The sequence below is a fragment of the Pleurodeles waltl genome, chromosome 6 (genome assembly GCF_031143425.1).
Source record: "Pleurodeles waltl isolate 20211129_DDA chromosome 6, aPleWal1.hap1.20221129, whole genome shotgun sequence".
In the NCBI taxonomy this organism is placed as follows: Eukaryota; Metazoa; Chordata; class Amphibia; order Caudata; family Salamandridae; genus Pleurodeles; species Pleurodeles waltl.
This window is the reverse complement of record NC_090445.1, coordinates 1,076,979,492-1,076,993,102: the sequence shown is the minus strand read 5'-3', so window position 1 is coordinate 1,076,993,102 and position 13,611 is coordinate 1,076,979,492. Positions and strand designations below refer to the sequence as shown.

At 45.8% G+C, this 13,611-nt stretch overlaps 1 long non-coding RNA gene across 1 annotated transcript in view; it reads right to left on the bottom strand.

Annotated features, from left to right (window-relative positions):
* The window catches only part of LOC138302083 (uncharacterized), a 187,238-nt gene extending 173,893 nt beyond the window's left edge, over positions 1-13,345 (bottom strand). Inside the window, exon 1 of the long non-coding RNA XR_011205267.1 lies at positions 13,193-13,345. This is a non-coding gene — a long non-coding RNA (uncharacterized lncRNA). The remainder of the gene's footprint in view (positions 1-13,192) is intronic.
* Positions 13,346-13,611: the final 266 nt, after the last annotated feature.

Sequence of the window (13,611 nt, the reverse complement as noted above, 5' to 3'; positions counted from 1 at the left end):
AGTGGGGAGGAGTGGAGTTGGGTAGAAGTGGAGTAGATTGGAATAGAGAGGAATGGGGTAGATTAGGGTGGGGCAGATTGGGGGATTGGAGTTGGGTAGATTGGGTGTGGTAAACTGGAATGGGGTGGATTGGGCTGGAGTGGGGTAGATTGGAGTTAAGTGGAGAGGAGTCGATTTGAGTGGAGTGGAGTGTGGTTGAGTAGGGAGGGGAAGATTGGTTGGATTGGAGTGAGTGGAGTAGATTGGAGGGGGTAGATTACGGTGGAGTGGGATAGATTTGAGGAGAGTGGGGCAGGTTAGAGAGGAGTTGGATAGATTGCAGTGGAGTGGGGTAAATTTGACTGGGCTAGATTGGAGTGGAGTAAAGTGGAGTGAGGTAGACTGGAGTGGAGTCAGGTTGACTGGAGTGAAGTGGGTTGGATTGGGATAGATTAGAATGGACTGGAGTGAATGAGGTAGACTGGAGTAGATTGGAGCAGAGTGGGGTCGATCTGAGTGAAGTGCAGTAGATGGGGTGGAGTGGGGTAGACTGAATTGGGGTACACTGTAGTAGGTTGGATTTGGGTAGGTTGGAGTGGTGTAGATCTGGAAGAGTGGGGAAGAGTTAAGTGGAGTGGGGTAGATTAGATTGGAGAAGAGTTAGATTGCAGTGGAGTTTGGAGTGGAGAGGGGTGAACTGGACTGGGGTAGACTGGAGTGGAGTCAGGCAGATTGAAGTGGAGTGCATTGGATTAGGGTTCATTGTTGTGGGATATGTTGGGGTAGATATGAGTGGGGTAGATTGGAGTGGATTGGGTGGGGTGGGGTAGATTTCAGTGAGGTGCAGTATATTTGGGTGGAGTGTGGTATATTGGGGTAAAGTGGAGCGGGGTAGATTCCACTAAAACCAACCCCACTCCACTCTCACTCTACCCACTCCACTCCAATCTACTCTACTCCAGTTTACCCTACTCACTCAATCTAACCCAATCAACTCCAAACCACAGCTGGGCTGTCTGGTATGCTTCAACCTAAAAAGGGCTGCATCCGAGCCTTCATTTCACTAATCGGACAAGGAGGTTGACACATTTCAATTCCACACGTTTGTGAGTGAAGGTTGCATCCATTCACATTCATTCCCAAATTCATCCACGCAAGCATACATCCATACACACACACATCCACACACACTTACATACATAGAAGCACATGCATTCACACAATGTACACACACGTACTTGCACACACATCCAACAAGCAACACAAACCTGCATTCATGCACTCACAGACATACACACACACACACCCACACACACACAACACCCCCCCTCCCCTGTCTGAGCACCCGACTTACCTGTTGTGAGGGGGTCCTCCGGCAGGAGACGGGGCGGGATGCTGCTGCCAGCAGCAGCGTCCGTCAGCAGAACACCGCAAGGCCATATCATGGGTCATGATATGGTCTGCCACAGTCTACTGACGTGGCGCTGCTGCTGGCAGTAGCACCACCTTACGGCCATCTGCTGGCTTGACCACAGCCAGATTTCCACCATCCTTCTGGCGGAAATTCGGCTGTGGTCATAATAAGGCAGACGGCTGGTAGCCACGGCAATGGCCTTTTGGCGGCCGTCGCCGTGGCGGTAGGTGGTTTTTACCACCAGGGTCAAAATTACCCCAAGTGATTTGCCCAGAATCACAGGATGTTGAGCCAAAGCCGAGACTCAAATCTGGCCCCAGCTCCAAAGTCGGCAACAATCTTGTTTACCACATGTGTATCATACAATCATAAATTAAGTCCCAGTGTTTCTGATTAGCCTGTTAATTGCAAAGGAAGATAAAATGGGTAGCTCTATGTTTAAACCATAGTAAAAATATTTTTACTACAGAAAATAAATGTATACCTTGTTATAATCATCAGTTTATTTTGCAAGGAAGCCTTGCACCTTCTTGTTACAAATGTAGAAATGCAAATCGGTAACCGCTTAACTATTACTATGAACATAACACAGTTTACATATTTATTTTCTTTTAAATGAACACTGTTTTCCTGTTTTTTAAAAACACTCATTTACCACATAAACCACCCCATGTATGTAATCATGGCTGCCATGGACAGCGGGTGCATAAAACACATCGTATCTGAAGGCTATGACATATAGAGCACATATTAGATGCATTATACTGCAATTAAATATATAATGCATTCTAAACAGTAATATGTTCATGTTAGAGACAAATATAGATCCAGTTTCTATGCGCTAGGAAAGGCACACTCAGAGTTAAAAACATGGGTATAAGTTCCCATGGAGAGCAAATACGTTGAGTTTATGCAGTAATTCCTGACTAACTTATGCTGCCTTCAAAAAGCTGCTAGAAAACCTCAGTGGGTGAATGCACCTCCTGCAGACATCTGTACATAATCTGAAGGTCACAGGCTCAAATCTGTCTCTTGCATAATTAACAGATATTTGACCTACTGACCTCTCTAAATGAGGCATTATTGAGGTGATATAAATCATAGTAAGCACTACAAAAATGGCCATTTCATCATGTTCAGCAATAGGAAGGTGTTTTATGTTCATTAGTTGTTTTGAAACAAAATCAAAATAATCAAACGAGAGATTTAGGCAGATTTTATTTTGTAAACAGCAGAAACACTAGTTCCACAACTTCACTGGGGATCCTCCCTCTCTATTTGGTCAGTGTGAAAAAAAACAGGTCATTGGTCCAGAGACATGAAATTAAATGTCCTCCCTTACACTGTCTTGTGATCCTGGCACTGTCAGAAGTTGACAGACAACGTATTTTAGGAAATATCCCGCTGCGTCATAAATTCAGAAATGAATTTAAAGGGCTTTAAAATATGTAGTCAAAAATTAAGACTGGAAATTAGGCAAACACTCCAGAAATGTCGAATTTTCCAGTGCCCCTGGAGGTAGACTTGGGTCTGCATTCGGAAGAGTAGTGCAGATCTATCGCATGGCCTGAGACTGCTGTATTTTTCTGTCGGTTGATGAAGATGAGCACAGAAACTGGTCATTTTACGCTGCAAAGTATTTCCCTTTAAAATGTGAAGCTAATGTAATAAGTTACAAATTATTGACATTCTCCAAACATTACTTTGAGATATTTCAGGCAGTTTACTGCCAAAGGATCTGATCTTATGTCAGAAACACTAGCAGTGAGAGTGTAAATTTGAATTTTCAGTTTCACATGTGTTTTTTCTTTAATTGGAAGCCTAAGCAGACCTGCATAATATGTCTGCTTTAGCCTAGACCCGCACATGGTGTTGGTACTGCTGCTGCCAATTCTGTGTCCACTTAGTGTGCATGATGGGAGCTTGCAGTTGCAGTTGTGCCAGGTCATTTCGAACAGACGTTTGAAGATGTCAGTGAGCTTTTAAGGCTGTGAGTTGGAATCTGAAGTTTTAATTGGGCATGCACCACTATCTTATATACACACACACACACACATATATATATATATATATATATATATATAGATATATCACAGCTGTACCTTTGAGTGCAATTGGTTTGTCTCATCATCTTCGGCTCCAAACCCTCAGCATGGAACGACTCCTGGTGGCTCAACTCCCTAGGCACTGCACCGTCACCCACCACCCACGCTCGCAACCTGGGCTTCTTCCTGGACTCCACTCTCAGCATGACCCAACAGGTCAACGCAATCTCCTCCTCCTGCTACAACACTCTCCGCATGCTCCGCAAGATCTTCAAGTGGATCCCCATTGAGACCAGGAAAACCGTCACCCACGCCCTGGTCAGCAGCAGATTGGACTACGGCAACGCCCCATATGCAAGAACAACGGCCAAGCTACAATCCAAGCTACAACAAATCCAGAACACATCCGCCCTCATCATCCTAGACGCCCCGCGCCACAACCACACCTCCCCCCTCCTCAGAGACCTACACTGGCTACCCGTACTGAAAAGGATCACTTTCAAACTCATGACCCACATACACAAGGCTCTCTACAACACTGGTCCAGCCTACCTCAACGACAGACTTACCTTCCACGCTCCCACACGCCATCTACGCTCCGCCAACCTTGCTCTCGCCGCCATCCCCCGCATCCGCTGCACCACCACCGGAGGAAGATCCTTCTCACACCTCGCTGCCAATACCTGGAACTCATTAGCTCTCCAGGTACGCCAGACCCAGGACCTCCTAACATTCAGTCTGCTGTCGTGTTTTGACTTTCCAGGGTCCTATCAGTTCTTTCTGGGGTGCATGCAAGATGCAGGGAGCAGGGGAGTTCCTGGCTCTTGGGTGAAGGCTGGCAGTCCTCCCAGGCTTCTGGAGGCACAGGCAGCTGCAGCACAATTTTTGAAGTCAGCAGTTAGGCTGGCAGAGTTGGCACTGAGTCAGTCACTGGTCTTCAGTTCTCGCTTTTGCGTCTCTTCTTCTTTCAGGTCATCAGGGTCTGATTTTCTCGTGCCAGGTGATCCCCTAAATACTGGATTTAGGGGGTGTGACAGGAGTGTAGGGTAGTAGCCAATGGGCCACTTACCCCTGGGGTCACTATGCCCCCTTTATAACCACTTCCTGTGGGAAGTGGGCATAACCCAGTCCCAGAGTTCCTAGTTCTGCCATCACCAAGAAGGCATCTGTGTGTCCACATTAGGCAGCTCACCTTAGGGGTGGAACTGACCCGAGGGTGGACACGCCTCTAAGACAACTAATTTTCCCACCTGTCCAGGTGCCAAATGGGCCCTGGACAGGGGGATTGGCATCTCCTCTGAGGGAAGTTAGATCTACATACCAAAGGTGGTGAGGTCTTTGAATGCCCCTGCTTTGGAATGCAGATTTGCAGGTCATCCTACGGTGTGCTAACACCCCTGCCAGAGCAGGCTTTGTTCCTGACTGCCCGAGAGTGGAGGCTCTCACCCATATTTTTGTTGGTGGCAGACTGATTTAGACTAGTCGGCCAGCACACCAGCATTTGGTAGGTTTTTCAGGGGCACCTCTAAGGGTGCAATGGCAGTCTGCATGAGCTAGGTGAGTGATCCCTGAGGGTGGCACAATACATGCTGCAGCCCTTGAAGACACTCTTTAGGCACCCATGCCCCAGGTACCTCGAGTACAGTTTACTAAGAACTTATAGGGGTGCCAAAGATATTGCCAGATGGATACAAATGTAAAGTTTTAGGGGAAGAGATCTGGCACTGGGGCCTGGTTAGCAGGAACCTAGTGCACTTTCCATCAGAATTGCATCTAATACCAGCCAAAAATGTGGGGTTGATCATGTCAAAAAGGGGCACTTTCCTACATTCTGTGGGATGCATTCAAGGCAGTACTCAGAGGCCAGCCATTTTTGTCTACAGGAGGCCGTACTAGGCATAGGGAGGAGGTGCTGCTGGGCTGGAGGCCAAAATTGCAAAATTGGAGGGTGCCGCTGGGGCTACCCCTGCGCAGGCAGAGTGGCGCAGCCTAGCCCAAATCCGCATGGACCTCCGCCACAAGCTCCTGGACTTCACATTGCTGAGTCGGCTTCACTCCCTGGGCCAGACCTATGAGATGGGGGATAAAGCAGGCAAGTTGATCTACTGACTGGCGAAGGCCAATTGCCCTTGCACCGTGATATCCGAACTGGAGACAGCAGAAGGAGGGACTCTGACAGAGGTGAAAGGTATTTTGTGGGGCATCACTTTCCATTTTAGGGATCCATTTTCTGCTCGAAAGCTCCCCTTTGAGGAACAGGATAGTCCCATAACCCTTTACATGCCAGTACGGACATTTGCGGCCCAGGAGAGAAAGGACCTAGACGAGACGCTCACTGCAGAGGAAATCCAAGGGCAAGTCTTCGGGGAGGGCCCCAACGGGTTCCCACTGGAACTCTACAAACAATATGCATCCTTATTGATACCCCACTTGGTGGAGTTCTCTGAGGGGACACTCTTCAGTGGGAGACTTGCGCACAATCTGAGGGGTGTGACTATCATGGTTATCCTGAAACTGAATGAGCCTCCAAAGGATTGCGGGTCCTACATCTCTCATCAACCTGGAAGTGAAGATCCTGGCCAATGTGCAGGCCATGCACTTGGCCGTGGCGGTTCGGTCAATAGTCCACACAGATCAGAGGGGATTTATTCCTGGAAGGGGCACCCAACATTGTCTATGACAACTGCATATGTTCTTTTTTATAAAGAGCGTGCTAATGCCATAAGGCATCTTGGCACTAATGTCAAGTGTTAGACCTGACAGCTTTAGGGTGGTCGTTCCAGAACTTGTTGCCTGCCTCCCTCCACTTTGCTGACACTGTTTTTGATGGTTTTATGACTCTGCGCACTTTACCACTGCTAACCAGTGCTAAAGTGCATACACTCTCTCCCTTAAACATGGTAACATTGCTTCATTCCCAATTGGCATATTTGATTTACTTGGAAGTCCCTAGTATAGTGCACTCAATGTGCCTAGGGCCTATAAATTAAATGCTACTAGTGGACCTGAGCACTGATTGTGCCACCTACATAAGTACCCCCTTAACCATGTCTCAGGCCTGTCCTTGCAAGGCCTATGTGAGCAGTTTTTCTGCCACTTCGACTTGGCATTTAAAAGTACTTGCCAAGCCTTAAACTCCACTTATTTTACATATAAATCACCCCTAAGGTAGGCCCTAGGTAACCCATATGGCAGGGTGCTATGTAGTTAAAAGGCAGAACATACACAGGTGAGTTTTATATGCCCTGGTAGTGGAAAACTCCTAAATTCGTTTTTCACTACTGGAGGCCTGCTTCTTTCATTGGCTAGCATTAGGTCTGCCCACACATACTGTTTGAGTGGCAGATTCTTATCAGAAAGGGGTAAATAGGTCATGTTTAGAATGGCCAGAATGGTAATAGAAAATCCTGTTTATTGGTGAAGTTGGATTTTATATTACTATTTTAGAAATGACACTTCTAGAAAGTTAGCATTTTTCTGCACTTGAAATCCATTTGTGCCTTGCAGCCTGTCTCCATTCCATGTCTGGGCTGGGCTAGTTGACAGCTCCCTTGTGCATTCCACCCAGACAACCACAAACACAGGACACTCAGACATATTTTCATTCATCTGCATACTGAATTGGTCTTCCTGGGCTGGAAGGATGGAGGGCCTGGCACTTACATTTCAAAGGCTAGTGGCCTGCCCTCACACAATGGGCTGCCGATCCCCCTACTAGGACCCTGGCAGACAGATCTGTACTGAAAGGGGACCTTGTGCACTTCAAAACTACTCTTTGAAGTCTCCCCCACTTCAAAGGCATTTTTGGGTATAAAAACTGGGTCCCTGACCCCACCAAATCAGACACTTCTGGACCTGAACCTGCAACGTGTCAAGAGGAACTGCCTGGCTGCCCAAAGGACTCATCTGGACTGCTTTGCTGAGAAGGACTGCTGCCCTGCTGCCTTGCTGCCCTCTGACTTTGCTGAGAAGTGGTCTCCAAGGGCTTGGATTGAGCTTGCCTCCTGTTTTCTGAAGTCTCAGAGCTAAAATCGACACACAGCCTGCCAGAAATGACGCACAGTCTGCCTTGCAACAAGAAAATTGTCGCACAGCCGAACCGGAACGACGCAGCCCAAATTCTTGAGTGAAGATTCAACGCAGCACCTGCCTTATGGTCAGAAATTTGACACACAGCCTACCGAATCGACGCACAGCCTAACCGGAATGACACAGCCCGACTTCTCAAGTGAAGAATCAATCCAGCACCTGCCTTGTGACAGAAGATTCCATGCATCACCTACCGGATCAAAGCAACGCCTGTGACTTCTTCCCGCATGCCCAGGATTTTCCCCGCATCGTCCCTGGGTGTCAAAAAGATCTCCATATCGCAGTGAGGAACCAGGACTGCCTGCTATAAATCGACGCAAAGCCAATTGCAGAGTGGAAGGAAACGACGCATCGCCTGTGCCACGCGCTGGAAATTCTGACACATACCCTATTTTTCCACACAGCTCCTTCTCTACAGTCTCCAGGCGTCTTATTTTTTACGCAAACCAGGTACTTGTGCAAACAAGAGACAAATGTTGATTTCTAAGATTTAAGCCTTTTTTTTAATCTTGCAAAAGTGATATCGTAACTTGTGCTTACTGAATCTTTATCGTTTTTTCCTTAATTTAACCAGATAAATATCATATATTTTTCTAAATCTGTGTGGTGTGTTTCTGTGGTGTTCTCACTGTGTTACTGTATGATTTATTGCACAAATACATTACATATTGCCTTCTAAGTTAAGCCTGACTACTCAGTGCCAAGCTACCCAAGCATGGGCATGGGATAATTTGGATTGTGTGTGACTTACCTGGACTAGGTTTGTGGTCCCCACTTAGACAAGGGTGTATACCTCTGGCAACTAGAGACCCCATTTTTAACATCAAGGAACCATAGAGTGAAACAGAGTGAATACCACAATAGACCTGGAATATATGAACAACAGAAATCTTAAAGGGTAGAGGCATTTTAAGCTGGCTAGTAGTACAGCTAAGTCATTACGGACTTTCTGGACTTCAGATGATCTGGTTGGAAACAAAGATGGTTTGGTAATGAATTCCACCATTTAGAGGCTGAATAGGAAAAATGTCTACCTCCCCAGTAAAAAAAATGTATTCTGGGAACAATTACTTTGTTGGTTGAGCAAGAATATAGGGTATGATAGGGAGTATATCATATAAATACAGCCTGCAGAAAAAAAAAAACATCCTGATGTAGTACCTTCTGGACCCAACATACGGCTTTAAACTGAAATCGGACCTGATGGGAAGCCAATGAAGCTCCCTAATGGTGTTGGAAACTGAAAAGAACTTGGGAAGGTTCAACAGAACTCTATCTGTTACACTTGCCTGATCAGCGAGCTGGGGGGGGGGGCAAAGGTCTGCTCATAGTTGACGTAGAGCAGGCATTCGCTACGGTATACTGGCCCTTTGTGTTTTGGCCATCCTCCACAAGATGGGGTTCAGACCCTGGTTTCGAAGTGGGTGTTGATTCTATAAACAGATCTGTGGGTGCAGGTTCGAGTCAACGGGCCCTCTCTTAATGGTTCCCGGTTGAGAGGGGCACACAGCAGAGTTGCCCCCTGTCCCCATTATTCGCTCTGGTGATGGAGCTCCTGGCACAACTCACCCGAATAGATGCTAGAGTCCACGGCTTTAACTGGGGGGATGGTGGAAGACCAGGTTTCGTTATACAGAGATGATATGCGCCTCTATGTCCAGAGCCCCTGGAATACCCGTCTGAGGCTTCTGAAAATTTGAGTTATCTACAAGGAGAACTCTAGACTGAAGGTCAACTGGATTAAATCCACACTGGTGCCCATCAAGGTGGATGGTAGCTAGGGACAGTGTAGATTCCTGACTATGGATAGCAGGGGACTGTTTCCAATATTTTGGTATGACGGTAGCCCTGTCCAAATCGAGATACTGGGACCCAAACACTGTCCCATTGGTGACTAGGGCGAGGAGAGATATGGACGAGTGCTTCAGGCTGCAGTTAGCGAATTACTGTCACACATCACTAACTTTCTTTGGGCAGGGAAGACCCCCTCAAGTGTCCTTAGAAAAATTTTGTTTCTCCCCATTTGAGGCAGGCATAGGGTAGGCAGACAACAGGCTTTATTACTGGGCCTCACAGCTGGTTAATATTAATGACTGGTTCCGGGCGGACAGGGAGGACCCAGCCCACAGGTTGGAACTGGCTCTTCTCCACACTCCCTCCCACCACTTACGCAGGTTCCAATTCATGTGCAAACTGGTAACTGACAAGCTGGGAAGAGGGGCATAGCCAGACTGTATAAAGCTCTTGTCATAAATACACCTGACCCCCTAGGGCAGTGGTTCCCAAACTTTTTCGACCCGCGGTTCCCTTCACCTATATTGGCCATTGCCCATGGCTCCCCATTATGTCACTTTCTTTTTGTGTAGGCGATGTAAGCCCAGCCTCGGGAGTACTTCAATTTTTCTCCCTACAAATAATTAGGATGAAGGCGATGAAGGTATTATCATATTGGTAACAAAATAAAAATATAAGTTGTTTACAGGGAGGGAGGACTGTGGGCCTATAATTTATTTTGGACAATTTAAATAGCACTTTTTAAATACAAATGGGGAAAAAAAGGAAAGGTGTGCTTTATAATGAGAAAAGGGCGTCATGACCAACCAAAACACTGAAATAACTAATTTCGTTTTTTTGTAGTTCAACAAAATAAATACAGAGGCATGGAAACAGATCATGTGCTCCTTAGGGACACTGAGGACCAGGTGGGAGAAGGAAGTGGGGACGACAAGTGGGTGGAGGTGATAATGGCCTCGAGGAGGCTTGCTATATCTATGCAACTCCACCTTAATCAGTTCAGGTATTTTCACAAGACCATGCATGTCTGAGGTGCAATCTCTCCCCAGGTTCCCTACATTATACGATCTGGACCTGCCTGGGGGCACAAGCATATTGGACGGTAATCAATAGCCACATCAGGTGGGTGGTGGGAATAGTCCTGGTGCCTGGTCCCAAGGTGTAATGGACTCTGTGGGAGGCTCCAGAGCCGTTTGCTCCCTGATCGCCATAGCTTATATGGTGGCCATGAGGGTCCTGGCCAGATATTGGAGGGATGAGCAGGCCCCGCCAATACACAAGTGGGTCAGAAGTATGGACTCCTGTGCAGCGATGGAAAGGTTGGTGTAAAAGGCACAGGAGGTCCTATAGAAGTATGACCGAATATTGAGGTATTGACCAAGGACAAGGAACAAACTAGCTGAGATCATGGATAAATGTCAAACGTATTTCCATTCTCCATTGTATAGTGACATGATTGCTATTGCCCCAGAGAGATATGCTATAACCACTGTTGTGTATATCTCTGCTGGCATTGTATGAACTGATTGGTTCTTGAATTGTGGCCCGTGGCGTGAAATTTGTGTTAATTTTTATTTTGTTCCCAAATAAAATCAATAAAATGTGTTATAAAAAAAAAGATAGCACATCATACTCATCTGTTTGGAGGCCATCTCATGAAATTCAACTTAACAGTTGAAATACAATTGAACAGCTCGTTCCTGTCCTCCTGCCCCCGAGTGCACTTTTGCACTCATTTTAGTCCTGTTTCTCCTTCTTTCTTTGTGTTGTTTTCTTTTATAATTTGTTTCTGATGTTTATTGCAGCAGTTGAAATGGTGTTACGTGTAGCAATGTCCTTTTTAAAAAAATACATTATTTAATGGTGTTTAAAAAAGAGAAACGTATCGAGTAAACATGTAAAACATGTCAAAAGGACATTGCCAAAGTCAATAGCTCTCACATAGGACAGACCAATTGGCTTTCCCAATCCATTGTGTCATCTGTTTCAGAGATCCAATGGAGTCATGCTGTGGCATGAATAGGATCAAAGGTCGTGCAATGCCACTCCCTGTAATGTCAAGACTGGATCCAATGTGCGTGATATCAAATCAGCTATCCCTGGTGCTTTCGGGCATCCCACACATGGTTAACCACCGAGTGTCAATAAAACGAACGTCTCAACGTGCACAACGCCACATTATCAGATGCTAACACTGCTCTCAGATAATCTTTACAATACACAGCCTTCGAATGCAGCTGTAGTTATAACAAAGTCCAATCCTTTTTGTGAGAAAGTCACAAGGGGACAATCGGAGAGATGAATGTGGCAAGAATTTACAGTTCTGTGTGTGATATGGCCAGTGGCACGAGTGCTGTGTGAACCACGAGGCCCATGGGCTCATCTGGGTCTCCAAGAATCGCAACAGTCGTACAATTAGAGCTTTAAGTGGAGCAGGTTCCACCGGCTCTCAGACCTGCAGAAATTAAAAACGGACTTTGGACAGGTCCCTATCAGGCTCTATGTTCATATTCCTAACTTTAGAGGGAAAAAACACACTGACTGATTTCCGAGCAATGGCTAGAAACCACTAGGGTAATCCATGCCAGCTATGAAATCCCCGTTTCAGATTCACTTGTTTAATTTAATCTTGCATTCCCTAAGAGTGTTTGTTTTTTCCAGGATGTTGTGTTTCTGTAGTTTTTCTTCTTCCATATTGCATACTGTGAGTGGACTCGTCTATAGGTGTCAGGGTGAGTTCAGGTTGTAGATGGATGTTGATGATAGGTTAAGAAAGAACACGGAGGATGAGGCTGAAGGCAGTGCGAGTTTCTTTTAGTGTCTGTCACTGGCTCATAACTGGTCGGTATACATACGGTCATGTGTAAGAATCGTAACTGTGATGCATTATAAAAGTGTGTGAAGGAGGTATACAGCTGTTGAAATAATCACAATGCAAAAGTAAAAGAAAATAGTGTGCTTACAGGTGAATGGTTGTGTGCACGGGTGTACAGGAGACGGTGAAATGAAAGATGCAAGGAGGTTCATGCAGGAGAGAATCAAATAAGGTGCCGGTGATGTTAGAGATGAGGTGTGAGATACGCAGATGGAGGATCTGAGAAATGTGGGGAGAAAAAGGCTGCAAGTGTCTAACATCGAGAGAGACTGTAGAGGAAAGTGTTGTGAAGGGACAGCAGGAGTGATTGAACCTCCCAGGACCACTACCTCAACAACAGACAATCTCATATTTTCAGAATGGAAGCATTTTCAGTACAACAAAAGCATTGTTACTAATTTATTTTATACAGCTAATAAGCATTGGCAGAGCCAATAGTTTTGCCCTTTTTAATGAGTATGTTCCTTTTTGTGCTATCTGGACGCAGTAACTGAAAGCTCACAAAGGCACCACAATACAGGTCAAAGGGCATCCTATGGGAAACACAGGATTCTAGTTTACATGTTTTAAGTCATGCCTTTAATGCTATAGACCACACCTCTTGGAAAGGATTCCTAGTTACGGTTCTTTTGCCCCGCCCCTTTTTAGAGATTTCCCCACGCACATTATTTTAATCACCACTAAAGACCTGCATACAATAGTTAATTTAGTGCACGCTGGCGACAGAAACAAAAACAATGTAAGTTTTTGGTATACACATGCGCTTTATACTGCAGGTATTATTTCCAATTTATTGACATATTTAGAAACTGAGACACAGGAAGGAAAGGAAATTTACCAGCATCACACATTTTGTTAATTCATGTATGAGGCCACGTTTTCTCCTATGGCAACCTGCTTCCGTTCTGTGCAAAAGCGCATTACTGCATTCTTGTACCGGTATTGCTGCATGCAATGTCATTTCTGTACGTCTAGTTATGAGTATAAAAGGTGTACCTGAGCTGTGTTCAAGTGGACGGAAAGCTATGACGGTGTTGTAGCTCGCCGACAAGTCTGGAGTTAACAGGTTAGGGAAGAACCCTCCCCCAACAGAGATTTTAATCCTTTTCTTGCGTAACCCACAAAGCAAGTTTTATTTCTGTAGACACAGCAGAGCCACAGCCCATACTTATCTCCCCAAGGCAAGTCTGCCACAAAGGGATCAAAATTCCACTCGGGTGATGTAATGAAAAACAAGATTTGCAGTGCTGAAGGTCAGGCAGATCAGGTTACGCTATTCTCTGGAAGGGCCTTGGCTTGCCAGCGTGGAAACTAACATTCCGGCCGTTCAACACACCAGCACGTACATATCGTTTGCTTTCACTTTTAAAGCTTCTATTAGCATTTTCACAAAGTGATCTTACCATTAATGTTTA